Source organism: Populus alba, chromosome 1 (genome assembly GCF_005239225.2).
Source record: "Populus alba chromosome 1, ASM523922v2, whole genome shotgun sequence".
NCBI lineage: Eukaryota > Viridiplantae > Streptophyta > Magnoliopsida > Malpighiales > Salicaceae > Populus > Populus alba.
Genome location: NC_133284.1, coordinates 50,798,135 through 50,807,819, shown reverse-complemented (window position 1 = coordinate 50,807,819; position 9,685 = coordinate 50,798,135). Strand labels below are relative to the sequence as shown.

The window sequence follows — 9,685 nt, the reverse complement described above, 5'->3', positions numbered from 1 at the left end:
AGTGTAAACTATTTTGTTTCAATGTATTCGTTAGATCGGTGGTATGCTATCTTTCACTAATGAAATTCTTTTTATTGGTTTTGAGAAGCAAAAAAAAAGTATTTCTATCTTTTGTTTTATGGAAAAAGCACATAGATCTATGAACTATATATAATCGAGGAAAATAGTGTTTAAAATTAAGATAATAAAATTGAAACCAAATCAGCTTCGTTAGATAAAGCTGTTGTGTAAATAAGTGATTTTACTCATGGCATAGATAGACATAGTCATTACAGATTTTAGTTGCCTAAGATTGAGCCTTTGTTGAGTTCGTTCCATTAATTATGTCATCAAATTGCATTTTTTTTTATGGGAATTGCTGCTCTGACTCGTAAGTTAGAATCCATGTAAACTATTTTGTTGTAGTACTTCTCCTCTTTTCAACATAAAATCGTTCTTTTATAAATATATTCATTAGATTGATGATATGCTATCTTTTCTTTTTATTGGTTTTGAGAAATAAAAAAAAAGGTATTTCTATCTTTTTTATGGAAAAGCACAGAGATCTAAGAACTATTGTGTAAATAATTGTAAGGGTAAGCGTGAATTTTAACACATTGCATGGATAGATATTGATGAGGGGACATAAGGATTACAATGATCTATGAACTATTGTGTAAATAATTGATATGTTAGGACAAGGAATTAAAATGTTTATCGTTCTACTTATACCTTGCCTTGTTGCTCTTGAAGCTGGCTTCCATACAGAGCTAAAGGCCTTCTCCTTTTGTTCCTCTCGCTATATTTTATTATTGAGCAGTCAGTACCAGTGCTTTCCGCATATATTTTCACAAATTAAGGTAATAAAATTACTATTCTCATTCTCTCAATGCCTGTTTTACTTGTAATGACTCACTCTCACGTTCTGTATCCTTATTTCTTTGATTTTCAGACCGGTGGAAAATGGCTATCGAAAGTGTTGGTGGATCCGTTGTATCCAAGATAACAGAGCTCTTGGTGGAACCAGCAATAAGGCAGTTCCGTTACATGTTCTGTTTCAACAATTTTGTTCAAGAATTCAATGAACAAAAGAAGAAACTGGCTTTGACACTAGATCGTCAAAAGCAGCTTTCGAACAGAATCCAAATGTCATAGACATTCAGGATTCACGCCTTCAGAATCGTCAAAAGCAGCTTTCGAACAGATTATGAAAGCTCTCAAAGATGAGAATGTCAATATGATCGGACTGTACGGCATGGGAGGGGTGGGTAAAACCACTCTAGTGAAAGAAGTAGGAAGGAAAGCCAAAGAGTCGCAGCTGTTTGATGAAGTTTTGATGGCTACGCTGTCCCAGAATCCAAATGTCATAGACATTCAGGATCGAATGGCAGATAGTTTAGGTCTGCATTTTGACGAAAAGACTAGAGAAGGGAGAGCAGATCGATTATGGCAGAGACAGAAGACAGAGAAGAAGATGCTTATAATCCTGGATGATGTTTGGAAAGTTATTAACTTGAAAGAGATACGGATCCCATTTGGTGATGCTCACAGGGGTTGTAAAATTGTTCTAACAACACGTCTTGAAAACATATGTTCTTCTATGAAGTGCCAGCCAAAAGTGTTCTTAAGTCTCTTATCAGAAAATGAAGCATGGGCTTAATTCAAAATCAATGCAGGTTTACATGATGAGGACTCTACCTTCAACACAGTGGCGAAGGAGGTTGCGAGAGAATGTAAAGAATTGCCTATAGCACTTGTGAAAGTGGGAAGGGCTTTAAGAGATAAATCTGCTGTTGAGTGGGAAGAAGCGTCTAAAGAGCTCAAAAACTCTCAATTTCGGCATATGGATGAAATTGACGGACAAAGAAATGCATATGCATGTCTTAAGTTGAGCTATGATTATCTGAAGCACGAGAAAACCAAGTTATGTTTCTTGCTATGCTGTTTATTTCCAGAAGATTACAACATTCCAATTGAGGACTTGACAAGATACGCAGTTGGCTATGGGTTACATCAAGATGTGGAGTCCATTGAAGATGCAAAGAAACGAGTTTATGTGGCAATCAAAAACCTCAAAGCTTGTTGTATGCTGTTAGGAACTGAAACTGAAGAATATGTGAAAATGCATGACTTGGTTCGTGATGTTGCTATTCGGATAGCATCATCAGAAAAAAAGACGGATTCATGGTAAAGGCTGGCTTTGGGTTGAAGGAGTGGCCAATGAGCAATAAAAGATTTGAAGGTTGTACAGTAGTTTCGTTAATGGGCAATACACTAGCAGAACTTCCTGAAGAATTGGTGTGTCCACAGCTCAAAGTTCTATTATTAGAACTGGATCGTGGTTTGAATGTTCCAGAGAGGTTTTTTGAAGGGATGAAAGCAATAGAAGTTTTGTCTCTGAAGGGAGGCTGTTTGTCATTGCAATCACTTCAATTCTCAACGAACCTTCAATCGTTGCTGTTGAGAAGGTGTGAGTGCAAGGACCTCAATTGGTTGAGAAAGCTGCAAAGACTTGAGATTCTTGGTTTCATGTGGTGCTCCTCCGTTGAAGAATTACCCGATGAAATTGGGACGCTCAAGGAGTTAAGGTTGTTGGATTTGACAGGTTGTCAAAATCTAAGAAGGATTCCTGTGAATTTGATAGGAAGGTTGAAGAAGTTAGAAGAACTGTTGATCATGAGCTTCAAGGATTGGGATGTTGTTGGATGTGACAGCACAGAAGGAATGAATGCAAGCCTAACAGAACTAAGTTCGCTTTCTCATTTAGCTGTATTATCATTGTGGATACCGAAGGTTGAATGCATTCCCAGAGATTTTGTTTTTCCCAGGTTGCTCAAATATGATATAGTGTTAGGGGATGGGTATTCAAAAACAGAATACCCAATCTCGACAAGATTATATTTGGGTGATATCAGCGCCGCATCCTTAAATGCAAAGACATTTGAGCAGTTGTTTCCTACTGTGTCTCAAATTAGTTTTCGTAGAGTGAAGGGTTTAAGAAATATAGTATTGTCCTCTGATCAGATGACCACCCATGGCCATGGGTCGCAAAAGGACTTCTTACAAAGATTAGAATATTCGCACTCTGTTTCCAGCAAAATGGCGGCAAGCTTTGAAAAATCTAGGGAGAGTGAAATCTTATGATTGCAGATCATTGGAAGAGGTATTTGAATTTGATGAGGCTAAAGAAGGAATTAACAAGGAGAAGGAGCTGCCGCTACTATCATCTTTAACAACGTTACGGTTGTCAGATTTACCTGAGCTCAAATGTATATGGAAGGGGCCCACCAGACATGTCAGCCTCCAAAGTCTTATTCATCTGCAGTTGTCGTTTCTTGACAAACTGACATTTATCTTCACACCATCCCTCGCTCAAAGTCTTATTCATCTGGAAACACTACATGTACAAGAATGCGGTGGATTGAAGCGTCTTATCAGAGAGAAGGATGACGAAGGGGAAATAATTCCAGAGTCTCTTGGCTTCCCAAAATTAAAAACTCTCTCTATAATATTCTGTGAAGAACTGGAATATGTCTTTCCTGTCTCCAAGTCTTCAGAACCTGGAAGAGATGGAGATTTTTGAAGCTGACAATTATTCCTATAGAGCTGTTCAAGCAGGTCTGAACTTTCTCTCTAGATGGTCTGCTTCTCGGTTTACACCAGCACATATAGCAATTCATCCTAGTTTGCCTAAATGGGAGAAACCTCCTCCTGGTTTTATCAAATGCAATATAGATGCAGCAGTTGACAATAATCAAGAGGCTATGGGAGCAGTGTTTGTCTTGCATGATGAGGAGGGGGCTTTGATAATGCGTGGCTGCTGGCATGCTAATGATTTTTTCCCCAAAGTTAGCAGAGGTATTATATATATATATATATATATATATATATATATATATATATATATTATATATATATAATATATTGGCATCACCCTTGAATATGAACCAAATATAACCTAAATAACCCTAATTTTTTTCATTTAATTTTTGATTTTCTGAAAGGATTTGATTATTACAACATAAAATAGGATAAAAGTTGAAAAACAAAAAGCACCCACACCTACATAATAAAATGGGCTAATTATATGGTCACAATCACATTAGCAGATGTCGGCTATAAATTACAAAATCAAAATAACCTTAACCAAAATTGATTACCCAAAATTAATTTTAAAATTAGATTTATTTAACTTATATCTAAAATATATTAATATGAATTTCTTCCTATTAAAATATATGGAACTTGATAAAAAACAATTTCTTCTTCAATATTTTTAATCATGATTTGTAAATCTTGATATAAAGAAAATGAGGAATGAATTTCTCGTGCCTCCAATAAGTATATGTTCAAGCCTCATTCTCAATGTAGAGGGGCGAGAGTATTAAACTTCAGGATTAAGATATTATTTGGTTATTATTTTGAGATAAAAAATATAAAGATAATGAAAATATAAAAGATATGTCTTTATATATTTTTATTTTAAAAAATTAAAAAAAATATATTTTAAAAAAAATTACTTTATGTAGCTATTTTCATCTTCACCATCAAACACATTTTCTTCACTCCTGCATTTATTTATTTTGTTTTAAAATACTAACTAAATACAGCTTAATTTTTAAATTTGAGTTTATAAAAAAGATATGAATATCACAACATAGAATAAAAGTTTTAAGAAGAAATACTCACAACAACAACACCACCAACAACAACAATAATAAAACCTTTCTAAATTTGTGCTATAAATGACAAAATAAAAATATCCACAACAAATCTATTCCTAATTTCACATTAATCCACAAGCAAGTTGTCAATTGGTGGCCCATTCCATACTGTCAAGTCAATCCTTGAACTTTTCAAATTGCATTTTTCTTTTCAATATTTTGTTCCAAATTACATTTTCCCTTTCATTTTTTTGTACATTGATTGAATGATACAGTCCTCATTTTCATTTACTTTTGTAAATAAACAAAAAATTCCTTTCAAGTTTCAAGTTACTAAACGACGTGCAGCTCAATCAATGCCTTCATTGCCTACAGCCTTTAAAAAATCAAGTCATTAGTTAGTTTCGTCCTTGGCTCGCTTGGAACGACATCCACCCCAATGTTTGACATGTGGCACTTGAAAATCAGATTAAGAGAATGTTAGATGTTCCGTTAATCTTTTAATTCTAGAAATTTTTTTTAAAAAAATTTAGCTAAAATGAGTGGTAGGAGATATCTAGTAAGTTAAAAAAACTGATTTCTAAATGCTACGATGATAAGTAGTTGTTACTTTCAAATTTTATAGATGTGAGTATTCTTAAGTGCTCAAGAAAGAAATTATATAGAGAGAAAAAATATAATAATATTTTAAAAAAATAAACTCTAAAAATATATATGCTAAAATTATTAAAAATGAAGATATTATGAATTTTGAACTTTGAAAATTTATTTAGTATTTATAACTCACAAGTCTTGTTTATTTGTAAAGAGGAGAAGTTGAAAAGTAATTTGATCATTGTGGTATTTTGAGTTATATTTCACTCAAAATAAAATATTGAGGGACTCGTATGGGGTCTTGAAAAAATTAATTTGATCCTTATGGTATTTTGAATTGTATTTCACTCAAAGTAATAGTATTGAATCAATATAAAATATATTAAGAGATCCATGTGGGATCTTGAAAATATTAATTTTATCTTTATGGTATTTTAAATTATATTTTATTTAAAATAATATGTATTAAATCAATATAAAATATTAAAAAACTTGTGTGGGGTCTTGAAAATTTTTTGAATGGAGAGGTAGGCTCAGATGAGTTATTTAAGTTTGTTATGAGTGAAAAATAGATCTACACGTGTTATATATCCACATGTATTGCCTAAACCCACACATATTGTATTCAAAATAGACGCTAAAGCCCATAAAGATGCTGGAATGCCGAACAAGGTATATGGGTCAAGGCAGCATCTGGATTCAAGGGCAGTTAAGCTTTGGGAGGTTTTTTTATCCCATTAAATTTGGGTCTAAAGCAAATAGAAAGTTATTGTTTTGTTGATAGTTAGTCCTTTTCTTTTATTGACTTGGTTTCTTTGGGTGTTGACTAGTTATTTATGGTGAAGTGATAATCTCTTCTTTTGTTCTACTGGAATTCTTGATGTTTAGGTTGGGAATAAATTTAGCTCCTCTTGTTTACCTAAAAATTGAGGGAAAGTAGCTGAAATAATTTAAAACCATTTAAGATTTTTGTCAGTTTCCTGTAATTTCTCGGATACCAAACACGTTGTTATGTGTTGAATAAATAATTAACCACCAATTAAAGCAGAAGGAACATTTGTGCTTGAATCCTGAGACAGTTGAGTAGGAAAGCTGTGCATTTTATGAAGTTTTTTTTTTCTTAGTTATGATGATTTATTTTCTTGGAGGTACCTAAAAGTGGAATAATGGTCCCAAAATTTACAAAGTTTTCCTGCAATCAAACAGTGCTTTTTTTAAATTGCTCAATTATTAATCGCTTGGTGTTTTCTTGACAACACATTACTTTAATTTTGTGGTTGATTAGAGCTCTATCTTCAAAAGTTTAATCTTCAAATCTTCTTCTAAATTCTTTAATTTTGCTCTCATATTGAATTTATGAAAATGTTATCTTTTTTATATTGTTAAAATGATGTCAAGTCTTAAACACTGTTAGCCATGTGCTCCTAATTAACTTCTGATTTTTTGTATTATACCTCATGCATAATTGCTGGAAGATAAAATAATTTATTTTTTATTCATGTTTATTTGCTTTCTATCTATTTTACATGTAAAAGTTTATCTTATAATACTTTTAACCAAACATATTATTAAAAAAACCCAACTAAAAGTGTTTTTGTTAAACTTATTTTTTTAAATCGCAACTATAAAAGCTATCATTATTATATGTTTTGTAACGTGGTGTAGAATGCTTTTACAAAAATGTTTTTCAATTGAAAATGTATTAAAATAATTTTTTTCAATTAAAAAAAAACACTTCAAAATCATTAAAAATACTTAAAAAATTAAATTAACAACATTAATTTAATATTTTTTAAAAAATCAAATACAGTTTAAAAAGTAATTAATTTAAATCAAAAATTAAATTAATGAGTTTTTCCTTTATTTGAAAGGGATGGGCTAAACGATATTTTTACATTTTCTTTGCACAATGTGATTATTTAATTACCCTTGGAAAACAAAGAAAATCACTTGGGTCTAGGGGCTTATTAGTCTTTGACTTGATTTTTCAACAAGTATGTTACTTCATTGTCCTTGAAAATTTAAAATAATTATTTGACTCTGAGGCTCTTTTATCATTTAGATGTGGTCATTTAGTAGTTATTGGATGTCATTGGAGACAATAAGATAATTTGGTAAATAAAAAATTAAATAAAAAAATAGAATCAAGTGAAATATGTTTGCCACCTCCGAACGATGTGTGTGGCGTCATCCAATACCCAAAACGGTGATTCCAGGGAGGCTTCTGAAGGATCTCAATGTCCCCCTACAAATCAACGACGTGTGTAGCACTATAGCGGTTGGTGTGACGCATGTGGCCTTTTGTTTTTTTTTTCCTTTTCCCCTCTCTCCTACTCGATTTTCGTGTTGGGATTAAAAAATCAAATCAATCCCTAAAGTTATTATACTTATGACTTCATCCCTATTCTCTTTATTATAACTTTTTTAATTTAGAATACTTTATGAAATTATGTGAAATTATGTGGTTTTTTCAATTTCATCATTGTTCTCTTTGTTGCCTTTTTTTTTTTTTAGAATAGTCTACTAAATTAAGAATTGTTTTCAATTTTAGATGGTTTTCACAAAAAAATTTACCTTGCAAGGTTTTTTTAGATTGATTTTTTTATTATGTCATCCTCCAACATTTTAATAGCCAGGTCTTTAGCTTTTTAGTTGAGTCGGAGTCTAAAATTTAGCGGTTTGTTGGTTTAAGAGATTGACCCCGATTTCTTTGTTTTTTTCCTTTTTTTTTTCCATCCTCCAACATTTTGTTATTTTTTAATTCACTTTATATGGTCTTTTTTAGTCTTTTTTAAAATAACACAGGTTGCCTTGTTTTTTTTTTTTTTTTTTTGTCTTTGTTGAATTTAGTTTTTATGAAGGAATTTTATTTTAAAATTGAATTAAATTGATTGATTTTATCTTCCAACATTTATTTTTTTAGGTATTAAGCTCCTACGTTGAGCCTGAGTCAAGAATTTAATGGATTGCGGGTTTAAGAGTTTAACTCAAGTTTATAGGGTTCACTCGAGCTTCTTTGGTGTTTTGTTTCTTTTTTAAGCTCTTTTTTTTTTTTTTCATATTTCAAACCTCTAACATTCTTTTTATGTTTTTATTTATTGGTATCACCCTTGAATATTAAACAAATATAACCTAAATAACCTAATTTTTTTCATTTAATTTCTGATTCTCTTAAAGCATTTGATTATTACAAGGATAAAAATTAAAAAAACAAAAGGCACCCACACACCAACATGATCAATCGGCTATAAATTACAATATCAAAATAACCTCAGCCAACATTGATTACTCCAAATTAATTTTAAAACTAGATTTATTTGACTTATATCTAAAAAATATTAATCTGAATTTCTTCCTATAAAAAAATATGTGAGCAGAGTATTTCATGAAACCTAATAAAAATAAGAGTCTTCTTCAATATATTTTTTTTTATCATCATTTGTAAATCTTGATAGAAAAAATGAGGAATGTATTTCTCATGCCTCATCACTCCTATATTTGTTTATTATATCCTAAATACTAACTAAGCACAACCTAATTTTTAAATCTGAATTTCTTAAAAGCATTTAATTATCATAACATGTGAATAAAATTTTGTGCTCCAAACGACAAAATAAAAATAACCTCAACAAACATGATTAGTACTAATTAATTTTTACATTAATACACAAGCAAGTTGTCAACTGTTGGAGGGAAGAACATGTGCTGTCAAATTTATGGAAGGTTTATTTAATCAAACTCTTGGTTAATACCAGTCAATAAAAAGACAAAAAGAAGGGAGAGAGAGCGCTTAAAAGTAGAAACACCATGAGCTTAAATTAACCAACGAGTTGACTGGTTTATCTGAGAGATTTTCAAGGAAGCCAGCAAGGGGATTGGCTCAGCAAATACCATGAAAGGTTACTGGTATTTCTTGGAGGTTTTCAAGGAAAGCAAGAAGAGGATTGGCCCTCACACAGATCATTATAATTGTATATTTGTGCTAATTGTCAGGAGGTCCGCTCTTTACAGAAAACATAAAAAAAGGAATACAGAAACCATCGCCAGTGTGAACAGCTTCCTGGTGTTCATATTTTAGGCAGGAAGAGGAAAGAATACTGTAAGAATTCAAGAGGCAAGCGAGTGTGAAAGCTTGAATTCCACATGTGGGCTAAGCATTTTAAAATTTATTTGGAGTAAAATTATAATTTTATTATTGTTCGTGTTATTTTTTACATGTCAAGTTGATCAAATCATATTGTATAAATTCTTATATTTTTACTTGTATTTAAAATTTAAATAGGATAATTCCTAGTTAATTTATTTTTAAATTTAAATTTAAATTATATATATAACCCCATAAAAACATGTCAAAATACCCCAATAAAAATCAATGCAGAGCCTTAATATACGGGACTTGTTAAAGATTTCTTTAAATTGCTTGAAAACGACTCCGAAGTCCATGCCAA

The 9,685-nt window shown here is 31.4% G+C and overlaps 1 pseudogene; it reads left to right on the top strand.

Annotated features, from left to right (window-relative positions):
* Positions 1–942: 942 nt before the first annotated feature.
* Positions 943–9,365, top strand: LOC118061192 (probable disease resistance protein At4g27220; annotated as a pseudogene).
* The last annotated feature ends 320 nt before the right edge of the window (positions 9,366–9,685 follow it).